At 32.6% G+C, this 16,210-nt stretch overlaps 1 protein-coding gene and 1 long non-coding RNA gene across 2 annotated transcripts in view; one reads left to right on the forward strand and one right to left on the reverse strand.

Annotated features, from left to right (window-relative positions):
* Positions 1–16,210, forward strand: part of PLD5 (phospholipase D family member 5) — a 397,224-nt gene that overhangs the window by 19,087 nt on the left and 361,927 nt on the right. The window lies entirely within an intron of this gene.
* LOC141513250 (uncharacterized) overlaps positions 8,180–16,210 on the reverse strand; it is an 83,919-nt gene continuing 75,888 nt past the window's right edge. Inside the window, exons 3-4 of the long non-coding RNA XR_012475746.1 lie at positions 9,300–9,355; positions 8,180–8,971 (exon numbers count right to left, since the gene is read on the reverse strand). This is a non-coding gene — a long non-coding RNA (uncharacterized LOC141513250). The remainder of the gene's footprint in view (positions 8,972–9,299; positions 9,356–16,210) is intronic.

Consider the following 16,210-nt stretch of genomic DNA (forward strand, 5'->3'; position numbering starts at 1 on the left):
AACCCTGATTGCCTCACATCCAGGGCCATCTCCAGTCAGCCTGATTCATATCTGGTCAGTGGATCTAGATGGTTCTCGAGGAGAAAGTGAGGCTGGTGACTTAGTACAGAACCCTCTCACTCAAATCCAATCTATGTGTTTATCATGGCATCACCTCTCTGATGTCATGGTCTTCTTTGAAAATGAAGGACAAGTATTATTATCTTGGAGTCAGAACCTGTCACTAGGATTCAGTTAAGAAGATGACTCAGCACATGACTGTTTATATTATAATAATACCTATTCTAATTTATAGGGCTATTGTAAGGAAAGTACTTTGTTGGCTATAAACTGTTATATAAATACTAACTTAAAATGTAAGAATGAAAGGTTGCTGGCCAGGGACAGAGTATACCAAAAAAGAGCTAGGAAGAATATATTTTCCTGGTGCTTTTCAAACTTAAATAGAAGTGCTTTAAAAAAAAAGGAAAGTGAGTAAGAAAAATATCTATGTATAGCTGCCAAACTGGGTACTATAGAGCAAGCATGTCCAACTCATGGACTATGGGTCACATGCTGACCCTCAAACCCCATTGATGTGGGTCACAGCAAGTAAGTGGAAAAATGAAGAAACATGCTCTAATATGGCAACAGACTAGCTTAACCCTTACTAACATGACTCAAATTTTTCGTGTAACTAACATTATGCTGTCTTACAGATCACCAGAGTTATTTTTTTAAACAAAAGATTTACATATGGCATAAGGATCCTTATCTTAAAATATTATATGATTCATTGTAATTGATTGCAATTACACTTTATTTTATGCAGCATATTAATTGCTATTTTGTCACAGGATTTAAGAATACATTTCAAGATTTTAGGAAACACTAACTGCATTTAAATTTATTTTTTACTGCATTCTCAGTTGATATCAACATGTTGCCTACAAAATTGCAAATAGAATGTATAGGGTTTCAATCAGATATACAAGTTAAAGAAAAATTTATTCAAGTGTCTTTATTGAGCTTTTATAAATTGTACCTGCCTAAAGAAAAATATCCAGCTTTTCATGAACATGTGCCTGTTCATGATATCTCTTTTGGGTAGTACATATATTTGCCAGCAAATTTTTCCCCATATGGAACGTATAAAAAAGTCAAAATAGAAGAAAAATTAAAGAAGAGCATCTTGCAATTATTCTTCACATTGCTACAACTTCTATTATACCAGATATAGATGCACTGGTATAGGAAAAAAAACAGGTTCAGTGTTCACATTAAAGATTGCACATTCTTATTTTTTATTAAAAAGTAAATGTTTTATAATTATTATATTATACTTTATTCTTTTTGATCATTGTACTCATTGGTAATATGAGTTACATTGTGGTCATAAATTAATATTAAATTCTATATGTGGTCCTTGACAAGATTTTGTTGGGTTATATGAACCAGAAGATGTAGAAGGTTGGATACTGTGATAGAGAGAATCTGTAGTATAAGAAGGCTAACAGGAGAAATACCCAGAAATTCAATGGATACTGAAATCAAAAAAAAGAACTAATAACAACCTTATGACTTCAGTTGACCATAAATTACAAGTGACAAATTGACTTCTTGGTTATCACTGAACCTTGGTAGAATGAGTCCCAACTTGGATATGGCTCCTTGTCATATATTTCACTTAAAAAGTATAGGATTGATAAAAGGCGTGCAGGTGGTATCACATTGAACAAGGTTAGAACAAAGATAGTCCTCATTTCACTGATACAGAGAACTCCAGAATGAGGAAACTGCTATTTATTGGTGCAAATTGGCACTTTCCCTTCAATTTGTAGTCTTACAGAACTGCCTAGAGCAGTTTTGTTAGGAGTAGGACTTGAACTCCAGTGTTCTGGCTCTCAGGACAGTTCTTTGTGTCATATGCCATTCTGCATCTCATGAAATTTAAAAATGAGAAGATATATTTATGTGAGAAAATTCAGGATTCAGAGAAGGGAAGTGGGGCAAAGTATTTTGGTCAAAAAGAAGGGATGTAGAAATAGAAGCCATACATTAAAAAAATACTACTTTGAAAGAAATAAGACCTAGACAAAAAGTTCATGAATCAGCTCAGAAACATAGAATGGAGGTATGATATTGTAATAATGGTTGACTTAATTTTTCTAGACAGAAGATCTGTATGAGATCATAAGTTCACAGGACTCATGTTGGAATGTTCAATATCTACTTTCCATAACTGAATAGTCTATTGATTTTCCCTTGTTCAATAGGGAACAAATAGAAAAGTAAGGATTTGAACCCATGGATCAGTATCAAGTTATTTGATCCCTTGCCTTCTTTAAAAGCATAGCTTTGGCATATGACTTGTCTTGTTCCTGCTAATTATTTGTGACCTCTCTTTCTTAAAATTATTTAATATTACTTTCTTGTGTATATATATATATATATATATATATATATGTGTGTGTGTGTGTGTGTGTGTGTGTGTGTGCATGTGTGTTTGTATATACTCATTTATGTATATTACATACTCCTAGTGCAAATATTTCAATACCTATACTTCATTATTATTCATTTCCTTTGCAATCTCACATATTTTATTTTATGAATTTAAAAACATTATTTTGAAAAGGACTTTATAGTTTTTACCAAAATCCCCAAAGGGTCTATGATGCACAAAAAAAGGAAAGTTGAATTCCTATTGCCTTGCAAATTGTAGATGCTTAAGAAATATTTATTGAATAGTTGGAAGGTTGATAGCTTGGCTTATAGTTAACTGATAATATTAGCTAGCATTTATATAGCATTTTCAGGTTTGCTAAACACTTTACAAAAATTAATCCCATTTTATCCTCACAAATACTCCAGAAAGCAAGTACTATTATTATTCCTATTGGGCAAAGTGATTTGCCCAGGCTCACACAGTTATTAACTCAGATTTTTCTCATTCCATGTGCAGTGCTCTTATCCTCTGATCACCCAAGATGATTACTAAAAGGATCTAGCAGATGTGACTATTGCATGAAGCTGAAAATAATTCTGGAAAAATCTCAGAAAAGAGAAATATTGTAGGATTAAGATCCAATGATATCCCAATTTTCATAAAAAAGAAGAGACTGGAGTCTGCAAATTCCATTTGATTTTGACTCTGATTCCTGGGAAAATTCTATAACATATTATTAAAGACTGGTTAGCAAATGTATTTATAATAAGAAGCAATGGACACAAAGAATCATAACTGTTTAATAAAGATCAAATAGTAAATCAATCTTAAAACATGCCAGAAAGTAGAATCTTTCCAATTTTATGCTTAGTTTGTGACTTGTAGGCTTCTAAATCTCTTGGAATTCAGCAATAGTCATTGAGAATTAACCCCAATTTGGGACTTAGATTGTTATAGTGACTAGGAAAGTCTCCCCATAGGACATTTTGTGGAATTCAGTTCATGTATTCAATTGATACCCTGGACTAAATGTGGAATTTTTAGATTGATTTGTAATGACTAAGAAGGAGGACCATGTTTTGCTCTAATTTTTCTCTTTGCCAAATTGAATAATAATAATAGTAGAACAATAAAAATGCTCTATTAGAAAATACCTATTAGAAAGAAAGATGTAGTTATATTAATGAGAAGTCAATAACATCAGTTGTTACAGTTGAAAAGACATCATCACTTCTTTGAAGTAATGCTTCTTCCTAATGAATTGCTATTGAAAAATTTCATCATTATTGACATGTATTTCACAGAAATAAAGTTTTCTTATTTTATGTGAATTCTTATACAGAGTTCCTTCTATAATGTCTTGTCTTAGTTTCTCTAGGCTTTTACTATTTCTTTCACATTTCCTGATTTATAACATTGTTTGATTTTTTTTAATGTTAAATAAACCACAAATAGAATATATAGAGTTTGATAAATTAGTCACATCAGATGAATACTATTTCTTTTATTGTCCTAAATCCAAAGCAGGAGTCCTTTATTTTATTCTTCTCTTTTTACCATTTAGAATTAATTCTGAATATGTTATATCTATATGTATATAGCTATAATTAATTACTTTTATTAATTTTAGCTTTAATGATTATTTATTAATACATTTGTCTTTATATCACAGTCCCTTACTGCCTTGCTCTCTTTATTGATCCCTTTCAAAAAGAGAAAAACAATTAAGGAGCAACTTTTTCTTCTGAGAGCTGTATATATGGTAATCATATATCTGCTTATTTTGTCATTCATCACTTCAACTGTATCTCCTGATATTCATCTGAATTCCACATTTGCCATCTTAGCCGTGCATTATTCCATTATATTTAGATACAGCACTCTTTCAGCTATTCAGCAGTTGATGAATTCCTACTCTGTTCCTAGTTCTCTGAAAATCCAATGTAGGCTTCTATGAATATTTCAGACTGTTGTACTTGACTTTCATTTCATGGTATATAACCAATAGTGAAATTCCTAGGACAAAGATTAAAGACAATTTAGTTACTTTTCTTGCATAAATAAAAATTGTAATGGTTAAATCATTTCACAACTCCACCAACAGTGTATTAGTGAACCTATCTTCCTATAATTCATCCAGTAGTAACTGGTTCCCTTCCTTTTTCATCTTAGATAGTTTTCATTGTATGAAAGGAGGATTCAGATTTGCTTCAATTTTCATTCATATTCATGTAGAAATTTTCACTTATAAAATACTTTTTTTGACTTTAGTGTATCTATTTGGAGAAAGACTTGGTATTATGTATTTGTGTTAATTCTCTGTACATTCTGATATATGATGTAAATATTTTTCACTCTATATTTCTATTTTAATTTTATTATCACTGATTTTATTCATGTAAAAACTTGTTAATTGCTTGTTTTACCTTTTATTCTTTCCTCTATCTTTTCTTTGCTAAAAACAAAATCTCCCCAACCATGCATAAAATGTTATTTAATCTCATTTACCTTTTTGTAATAATATGACCTTTTATATGGTAGTTCCTATTTTGATCTTACATATAGAGATGGGGGGGAAGGAGAAGAGAGACTGAGAGATGGAAAGACAGAATCTTTCCTCAAATAATTTAGACTATTAGAGGCATCAAACAATAAACTACCATTGATTGCATTTGGGTTTGATTCTAGTTTATTCTAAAGATCAGGTACTCCTTACTCCAGGGCCATTGCTGTATCCACTGAGCCACCTAGCTGCCCCTGCTTAGTAAATTTTCTTATATAATTCTATAATTTGTGATTATATTGAAAAGAAATTTCTGACTTATTTTGACAATTACATAAACTGTATATGTGTATTTATGTGGGCATCTGGGTAGTAAATTGGAGTCAGAAAGATCTGAGTTCAAATTCAGTCTCAGAAACTTACTAGCTATGTGACCCTGGGCAAGCCACTTAACCTTGTTTGCCTCAGTTTCCTCATCTGCAAAATGAGTTGTAGAAAGAAGTGACAAATCACTCAAGAATCTTTTCCAAGGAAAAAAGAAATCATAAAGAGTCAAATATGGCTGTAATTGACTCAACAAAGAGCAAACAAATAATGGTCAAAGATTTCATAGGTTTATTGCTGAGAAGAAGACAACATAGTATGTCAGTGATGAGTGTGAAGCTATATACAGTGTACTGTGAGGACAAAAATCATCCCATATGATCAAAAGAGAAACTGAAGCAGAGCCTGAGTCAAAGCTGTTTTTTTTGGTTTTTTGGTTCTCAGAACTTTCTGACTATCTGAGATGCTCTCTCCTTTCAGGACTCTTTTTTTTAAAATAGGGATTGATATCTAGACCCTCTAGAGGGACTATACAAAGTATAGAATAATAATGTCTGTAGACATGTGACATATATACTAAAATAAGAAAAATTATATACATGTATATACAATGCATGAATACATACATAAATATATAAACAAGATTGTAGTTCTATTTATAATAGAAACATTTCTTTTCTTTTTAAATCCAAAAGCAATTATTTGTCTTTTTATAAAAGTATGCTTTTATGCTTTGTGATTTGTATTAGTTGTGTGTGGAAAAATGCATTTCCAAAAGTTAAACGTAGTGACTATTTGTATTTTTAATTATATTGCACATTTGCTGCATTTTATTATTTAACTGTAATTAATTGTAATATTGTCCTTCATTTTCTAAGGAGACCACAACATCAGGCAAGTGATGCCATGACAAGCATGCGAATTGGATTTAAGTGAGGGGGATGCTGTGCTAAGTCACCAACTTTACTTTCTCTTCCAGAGCCATCTGAATCCAGTGGCCAGGTATGAATCAGGATAGCTGGAGATGGCTCTGGATGTGAGACAATCAGGGTTAAGTGACTTGCCCAAGGTCCCACAGCTAGTAAGAGTCAAGTGTCAGGGGTGGCTAGGTGGCGTAGTGGATAAAGTACCAGCCCTGGAGTCAGGAGTATCTGGGTTCAAATCTGGTCTCAGACACTTAATAATTATCTAGCTGTGTGGCCTTGGGAAAGCCACTTAACCCTTACAAAAAAAGAGTCAAGTGTCTGGGATCTGATTGGAACTCCTGTTCTCCTGATTCCAAAGTCAGTGCTCTATCCACTGTGCAACCTATCTGCCCTATTGAAAGTGTTAATGATGTATAGAAACATTTCTTGAATAATGTAAAGTAATTATATTAATCACAGATAGTTCAAGATACATAGATTTTTGCACTCAAAGGAGCTTTACAGATCATTCTATCCAACTCTATTTTATAGCTGTTATTTGGATCAAACAGATAGTAATCAGCAAACCTGAAATTCAAACCTTGTCAAATCTGGTGCCCTTTACACTACATTAAGTTGCTTCCTTATAAAGTTCAGAAATAACATCTGCTGCAACCTGTGAAGAAGAAACTCCAATTGGCCAAGTAAGTACAAAATAATCAAATAAAAAAATAGACACAGGAGAAATAACCAACAATGATTTTTGTCTTCTAAAGAAAGCAAAAGCCAGAGGTTCCCACAATCTGGCTTGCCTAACCTTCCAATATTATTTAATTTTTACTGCCCTTCATACATTTTCCTTTTCCAGTCAGGTTTGCCAGTCCCCAACTTCCATTTCTTGTCTCCATGCTCTTGCATAGTGATACCCCATGACTGGGAAACACTCCCTCCTGACCTGTGTCTCTTAGAATTTGTCTTGCATTATAGTATAGCTGAGGGATCACTTCCCAAGTGATGGTAGTTGTCTAGTTGTTTCAGCCATTCCTGAGTCTTGGTGACACCATTTGGTGTTTTCTTCGCAAAAATCCTTTAGGGGTTGGCCATTTCCTTCTCCAATTCACTTTACAGATGAGAAAACTGAAGCAAACAGGGTTTACTAAAGGTCACACAACTAGTATCTGAGATCAGATTTTAACTCAGGTTTTTCTGACTCCAGGGCAGACACTTGCCTACTGCCCCACCTAATTGCCACACTTCTTATTCCCTCAGTCTAACTACAATACCTTTTCTAACCCTCAAGAAGGTTGGTGTTGCAATTGATAGAACAATAGGTCTGGAATCAGAACTTAATAACTGTGACCTTAGACAAGTCACTTAAGTGTTGACTAGCTCAGTTTTCTCTTTTGTAAAAGGGGGTAATAGCACCTATATCATAGGATTGTTTGAGTATCAAATTAGATATTATTCACAAAACATTTAACATATTATCTGGCATATAGTTGTCAATAAATGCTTGACCTTCTCATCTTGAAATTATTTCTTTTAACATTTTATATAGTTTGATGCACACATTATCCCCCCCCACCCCAATTGTAAGCTTCTTAAGGGAAGAGACTCTATTCACCATGATTCATGTCTCAGTGTTTCAGATCTCTAAGCACTTTCACATGACTCTCTGAATTGAAAGTTTCACTGATATAATGAAGAACTAAACAATTTCAAAGGGTTATAAACAAAATTTATACTGGTGGGCTCTCTACAGACTTTTAAAAATATTTTAAATCTTTTGCAGAGGTTGTCAGTGACATTTTACAAGGACAGAATTTTAATCTGAATTCTAAGAAAAGTAAGAAAAAAGAAAATTGAACCTCTCTAACACAATTGAGTTCAGACTATGATATATTCACAAGATTATTATTATTACAAAAATTAATGAGGGTCATACTTTAAAGGACATACTCTGCATAAAAGTTTAAGAAGATGACTGAAAGTTTAATCATTCAAAAATAATAGTGGAAATATTCTTCATAAGTGAACTTTTCCTCCCTCTTTCATGAGTTTGGATTAGGAAGTCATATCCTGATTTTGCTTTTTTCTTTAAAATAATTTGAATATGTAGTATTGTTACCAAGATTTGAGATACAACAGAATACTGGCCACATCCATTATTAATTTTCTTACCTTTACTTTAGAAAGTGGTAACAGTCTCAAGAGTCAGGCATATAATGCTCCTCTGCTGTGTGCACTGCTTGTACATACTATGATAAGAGAATATTTGACAAACTGAAAGTCAGTAAAGATTAAAAACAGAAAAATATTGAGTTGTATTTATGGCTTATGCATGTGATGTGGTAGTATATAGGGTAGTAATTTATTATAACTTTCAAACTTGTGATAAATATCCAGTTATTTGGATCCAAAATCAATTTTTGAAAACTGAAAAATTCAGAGCTCTAAGGGTGGAGAAGAAATAATAATGATGATGAGGATGAGGATCATGATAATGATAATAACAATGTTTGTCCTTCATTCCTGAATTAGACCACGGGAGGAGATGCCACAACAGCACATAAATTGGATTTGAGTAAGGGAGTGCTGTGCAAGTCCCAGCCTCACTTTCTCCTCCAGAGCCATCTGAGTCCAGTGGCCAGATATGAATCAGGATGACTGGAGATGATCCTGAATGCAAGGCAATCAGGATTAAATGATTTACTCAAAGTCATACAGCTAGTAAATGGCTAAAGTTGGATTTGAACTCCTGTCCTTCAGACTCCAAGACCAATGCTTTATCCATTGCACCATCTAGGTTCCCTGGAAAAGAAATAAGAAAAATAGATGAGTGGACTCACTCCTTTCACAGAGGCTTTGGGATCTAGACAGATGATAGAGTGTGTATTACCATCTTTTAGCAATTTTTATATAGGTAAAATCTGCATAAAATAAACACACAAGATATCTTTGGAGATTTATGGTTTTGGAAGTAGAACAGACATGCCTCAATGATGATGGCATTGAGTGGTTAATCAGGTAGTTATGAATTCATTTAACATATTTATATGACTTTCAGATTCTTTAAAGCAAGAGCTGGTAGACCCACTTCCTTCTTACCCTATAGCTCCCTCCTTGAGTTACTACTTACCACCAACATTTCAGGTGGAAGGAAGGATCAGGGCATAGCATCAACTGGATAAGAGTCTAAAAAATCAAGGTATACTTTGGTAATAAGAAAGGGCATACAACATTTTCCCACCCTTTACAGAACTGATGAACAAATTTGAGGATACTCTCTTCTTTTGATGACTTCAATATCTAAATTCATTTCTTATGATGATCTTCTCCAAATCATAAGCAGACAGTACCTCATTCTCCTCATTACTATGATATTTTTCCCAGCTTCACTTCAACAATCCATGAATGAGCATAGACCCAGCTAAGACCTTGAGATTCATGATTTGTACTCTGTTTCTGAGATCTTGAACTTGGAAATTACTCTCTGATTTGTATATTCACTCTCCTAATTCCATCATTTCTACAGGATGTTCTCTTTATTTTCATTTTGGCTCCCAGTATTCAATCTCTCCCTTTTCATCCAGTCCATTACCCTTAAACTACTTCCACTTTCTTCCATAATCTAGTCTTGCATACTTCATCTAGAAACTCAGTGATATTTTTATAATCTCTCTAGAATCCATCTTTTTAAAAATCTTTTGATATACTAGTATTATCAACCCTCAACCCTGAGTAAACTTCCATGGTCTGCTTTCTCCCCTCCTTTTTCTGCCCTATAGGTAGTCCAAGGAAGGACAAACTAATCACTGCCTCCTCATTCTCAAAAAAAAAAAAAGACATGAAAGGTCATCTGAAAAAATCTCCTTCCTTGTAATCCTTCCAAGCTTAGAATGTGCATAGGAATAGAGTTTAGTGGTTGAAGCTGTGATTTCCTTGGCATGGGGAACTCTCAGATGATGAAATGCTCACATTAGTGCAAGTGGGTACCTTTTGTGCAACTCATAATCTCTGAAGATTTCCTAGAATACTGAACCATTAAGTGTCTTGTCCAAAATCTGTCCAAAGTCATTATGTGTCAGAAACCAAACTTGAACTCAAGTTTTTCTGGTTCCAAGGTTGTCTCTTCAAAATTATGCATATTGCTACTGCTTGGTGTATATATTTTATATTTATTTATATATGTGTACATTGTTTCTTTTCAGTGGAATACAAGCTTCTTGAGGTCAGGAACACTTTTATATATACATATCTTTATATCTTATATACACATATATACATATATATGTACATATACACACACATATATAGGTGTGAATATATATATATATGTACATATATATTCACATATATTCCCAGTGCCACACAGTAGGTCCTTCATAAATGATTTTTATATGAATTGAATTCTGTCAAGGATTTTGAAACAAGTGAACTATACCAGTAGCTTGAAGGAATAACTTGATATACGGTAAGTTATTTTAGTGTAACCAGTGTTCTAGGTGGTAGTAAGTGGGTTTTAACCTTTCCTAGACTGGGAAAGGAATATGCAGAAGTATGAATTGGAGAGTAGAAACCCCCTACCCCACTCCATTCTCAATTCCAGATTCTCTGACAGTCAAGATTGGAGAAGACTATAAATTATTTAATTCCAGTATGAGTCCACCTATTTTTCCAATTACATGTAAAAGTTTTTCAACATTCATCCATATACATATACATATTTTTAAGTTACATAATTTCTTTCTATCCTCCCTTCCCTCCCACCCCCCTCAGTAGTGAAACAGTCAGGTGAATATCATTGATACACTTTACATTCTTATTAGAAACATTTGAACATGTATATAGGAAAGAAATTGATATTCCATTGGATTTGTGATCTCAATAAGGTATTTCTTCGAGTGTTACAGGTTACAACCCATACATTTCTATCTGTTCTATGTGACTCTTCTTATCCTCATATGAGTTCATTTCAGTGCATTCCCCTAATGTTCTAAATCTCCTTAGAGTTCTTTTACATCATAAAGATACCAGCAGAGGCTTTCCATCATTCTTGCTTTGTGATCATCCCTTTTTCAGTATTGCATTCCTTTGTTGAAGTTTTTTAAGCCACCTCTGTTTTGTAATTCTTTTTCATAATGCATGACCTGCTCTCACCCACCATACCATTCCATGATCCTTTAGATGCTTCTCAGATTCAGTTTTCTGGACATTGCAATTCTTTCTGACTTTCAGCCATATAAAATTACTGAAAGGATATTGTAATAATGAACCACTAGAAAGGAAGAAATTTAAGACAGAGATATTAGGTATTGATCAAGGGCAAAACCTTCTTCAGATAAGGAAGAACCTAATGTTGATGAATACAAGGGAAACGTTTCAAATAGGAACCAATGGTCTACAGTGTCAAATCCTGCAGAGAGATATCAAAGAATATGAAAGCTAAAAAAAGTATATTAGATTTGGTATTTCAAGAGTCACTAGTAAACTTTCATATAGTTGAGGAAGAAGAAGTAATTTACACAAAAATATACCTTGTTTATATCTTCCTTATAGCAATCTATATTTCTGTTGTCACTAAATATATTGTCTCTACTATTAGATTTTAAACTCCTTGAGAACAAAAAAAGTCTCATTCATCTTTGAGATTTCTGTTGTTCTTAGCAATTTCTTATACATACATAGTATTTTCTGAATAATATTATTTGAATAAATAAAAACATTGAGAAAGGAAACTAGAAAAAACACAGATAAAAATAAAATCAGGTATATAGGGAGAACATCTTTCTAGGATAGAGTATGAATCATCCAGAAAATGTTAAGCTTTCATTTTTTATTTTCCCCAATTACATGTAAAAACAGTTTTTAATATTCCCTTTAAAAACTTTGAGTTCCAACTTCTATTTCTTCCCCTCCATGGGGGGCATTGGGAAGGCAAACAATTTGATATAGATTATACATGTGTAGTCATGCAAAACTTATTTCCATATTAGTCATGTTGTGAAATAAAACATATCCCCCAAACCCCAAGAAAAATAAAGTTATAAAAAGTGTTCATTCTGTATTCACACACCATCAGTTCTTTTTCTGGGGGTGGATAGTGTTTCTCAACCTAAGTCCTTCAGTTATCTTGGATCATTGTATTGCAGAGAATAACTAAGTCATTCACAGCTGATTGTCTTACAATTTTATTGTTAATTTGTCCAAATTACATTTAACTTCCCATCAGCTTATGTAAGTCTCTACAGGTTTTTTTCTGAGAGCATGCTACTCTTCATTTCTTATAGCACAATTGTATTATATCACAATTACATAGAATATTTTTTTCTAGTTTTTCCCCAATTGATAGATATATCCTCAATTTCCAATTTTTGTCACCATAAAAGTACTGCTATAGAATTTTTTGTACATATAGGTCTTTTTATTTTTTATTTCTTTTTGGATATAGACCTAGTAGTGATATTGCTAGGTCAAAGGATAGGCATAGTTTTATAACCCTTTGGGCATAGTTCTAAATTGCTTTATAGAATGTTTGTATAAATTCACAGTTGCACTTACAGTGCACTAATGTCTCATATTTTTGCACATCTGCTCCAACATTTTTCATTTCCCTTTTCTGTACTATTAGCTAATCTAATAAGTATGAAGTAGTACCTTAGAATTTTTTGAATTTACATTTTTCCAATCAATATTAGAACATTTTTTCATATGGTTAAAGATAGCTTTGATTACTTCATCTAAAAACTGTTCATATCTTTTGATCACTTATCAATTTGAAAATGGCTCTTATTTTCATAAATTTGACTAAGTTCTATAGATATTTAAGAAATGAGACTTATCAGAGAAACTTGCTTCAAAATTTTTTCTATAAGTATGATTATTAAACATTTTTCCTGTATGTAGAAGATGATTGTTGTATTCTTTAAATTTCTATTTTTCCCTCTAGTTCTAAAATATCAGGCAGCTTTCTTTGATAATTTCTGGAAAGGTAATGTCTAGACTCTTTTTTTTGATCATGGCTTTCAGGTAGTCTAATAATTTAAAATTTATGTATCTGATCTATTTTTTGGTTCAGCTAATTTTCTTTGTGTGTGTGTGTGTGTGTGTGTGTGTGTGTGTGTGTGTGTGTGTATGTTGGAATCTGAATGAATTTTAAAGCATTAAGTGTCATGGCATCATCTTCATACTGACAAGCTCCTATGAGAGAACAATGGATAAGGAATAACAATGTTCCATTACATACATAGACCATGGTTTATTTAAGTTTTCATCAAATTTGGCAATTCCTGGTTTTGCAAGGTCTGGAAGTCCTCTCTGCAGTCTAACTCTTGATCACCAGAGCTAGTTTTTTTCTTAGTCTTTAACAAATTTCCTTTTAAGCTAAGAGATCATGCTGCCTGAAGATGCTTCTTCACTCAAACAGCTAACTGCCTCTCTACCTGAAATATTAACCCCTATACACTGCTGAATGTAATATAGTCTGCTAGTTGAGGAACTCTCCTTCAAAGCAACATGTTTAAAAAAAGAAATGAAAGAGAATATTCTATCTTCCCCAATAGCAAATTATGCTCAAGGACTGCATTCCTTCTCCATTGCTTGAACTTATGAACTGTGAAACTGCTGAATATATACATTCATCTATCTATCTATCTATCTATCTATCTATCTATCATCTATCTATCTATCTGTCTATCTATATCTGCAATATCTGTATCTTGGCTAACATACTTTTATTAGAAGAATTAATCTAGATTACTATTTTAATAACCAGGAATTTCTTCAGTCTTTCATTTTGCCTGTGTATATGCTTCACTACCATTTAATTCAACATGCATTCAGAATTTGTTCCCATAGATGCTGTGTTCATTAGTGGATAATATACTCAAGGTAAAAGTGGGCAATATTGTTTTATTGTACTTACTATAGTAGCATAGTTAGTGCCTTTATTTAGAAATACTTTTGTCTACTTGGAGTTCCTGCATGATATTCTATCTCTTAATTCTAACCTTTGTCTTTTTGAATATCTGGCTTTATCCAAGACTTAAGTGTTACCTACAGCAAGGAGCTTTTACCAATTTCTTCAGCTTCTAGTGCCTTCCTTCTTAAGTATACTTCAAACCTATTTTGTATGTACTTTGTGTGTACCAATTTATGTTCATTTGCTGATACTCCATTGCAATATAAGCTCCTTAAGGCTAGAGGCTAATTTTTGCCTTTTGCCTTTTCTGTGTATCACCAGTGCTTAGGAAAGTGCCTTGCTCAAAGTGAGCATTTAATAAGTCCTTATTGTTTGATATAGGAAATAAACAGAAATATAGAAATCCAAAGTAAGCTTTTAGAGCATATAAAACAAACTTTTAAAGATTGCATTCTATTTATAGTCACAATAAAAATTGCTCTAAATCACATTAAGATGAATGCAAATTCTGAGATTTCTTCTCACCCTCAACAATTTGGTAAGACTGGTGAAAGATGGAAATTGCTCTTCTTAAAGGGGATGTAAAAAAAGATAAGCATTGTTTGGTAAAGTTATTAATTAATTAATTAACCTAATAGTTCTGGAAAACAATTTGAATTATGCTAAGATACTGTCTAAAATATCCTTATCCATTGACCCAAAGACCTCACTACTATGTAAAAATACTATGGAGTTCAAAAGTAGAAAGATGATCTCATATATACTAAAATATTCATATAAATTCTTTTTAATCATAGCAAAGAAATAGAAACAAAGTTAATACCAGTCAATTGGAATGAGCCTAAAGAACTGGAAATCTTTGTAATATTACCATAAAAATTATAAAGAAAAATTTCTGTGTACTTATTCAGAGTGAAATAAGCAGAACCTGTGAACAATATATAAAATGATTATAATAATGGAGATGCAAAGAAGAATAAAATGGAAACTGGTCCGTATATAATGACTGGATTTAGCACCAGAAAAAGAATGAGATAATATATCTCCCTCTCTTCATTTCAAAGATGATTATTATGGATATGGAATTGCAAAGACAATGTGATATGGTCAATATATTGGATGGTTTTGTATACTCTTTTCTTTCAATTTCTTTCTTTTGTTTGTTTTTTATTTAAACATTTTGATTAGAAAGGTTTATTTATAAATGACAGTAAAACTTAAAAAAGGATTCAAATTAATAAAATAATAACAGATGAACAGTTTTGTTGATAGCTATATCTTGTACTAATAAAGAGCAGAAGTAAGGTATTCTTGTTTTGTTTGGATCTTTTACTGATGTTTACAGTTACCCTCAAGGATGGTCAAAATCACTTAATAAGTCAGACATTCTTATTTTTCTTATCTAGAATGATTTTACTCATGGTTATTCAGTACTGTCAAATGTCTTTCCTAAAATAACCTTGTGAGAGAGGAAGTTAACACCCATGGAACTCCTAAAAAACTTAATAACCTTTTGTTTTCTGAGTTTGCTGTATGCTTTTACACATACTTCAATATTTTAAGGAACTTTGATTTTGTTTCTGCAAGTTTTTTCCTTTCCCAATGCAGACTGGAACTCTGTAACGTAATAGTTCATCTTCAAGATTTGCTGGGGCTAGTTTATGAGCTTTCTGCCAAGCTGGTGATTAGTTCTTTTATCTTAGCTAATAATAATAGTAATAATAACAAAACAACACTAGCCATATTTATACAGCACTTACTAGTTGCCAAGTACTATGCCCAGCACTTTGTAGTTATTTTCTTATTTGATCCTCACAGCAATAGAAGCCAGATCCTTGGGCACTAGCCTGTAGTCTTAGCTAGACCAGTACTCAAATTCCTTTCTAAGCTGATAAGACAGATCAGATCAAACTTTCTTGATATAACTTTCATGAACTTATGGTTATTTCTATGAATGAAAGGCAAATTTTAAGGTTTAAGAAACATACCAATCCTTAGTTTCATTAGAATTGATGAGAGTACTGAACTTGGGGTCAGGAAGACTTGAGTTCAAAGTCTTTCTCAGACTCTAGCTGTGTGACCCCAGGCGAACCCCTTAACAGTTTATTAATTTCAATTTCCTCAATTGT

The sequence above is a fragment of the Macrotis lagotis genome, chromosome 2 (genome assembly GCF_037893015.1).
Source record: "Macrotis lagotis isolate mMagLag1 chromosome 2, bilby.v1.9.chrom.fasta, whole genome shotgun sequence".
Lineage (NCBI taxonomy): Eukaryota > Metazoa > Chordata > Mammalia > Peramelemorphia > Peramelidae > Macrotis > Macrotis lagotis.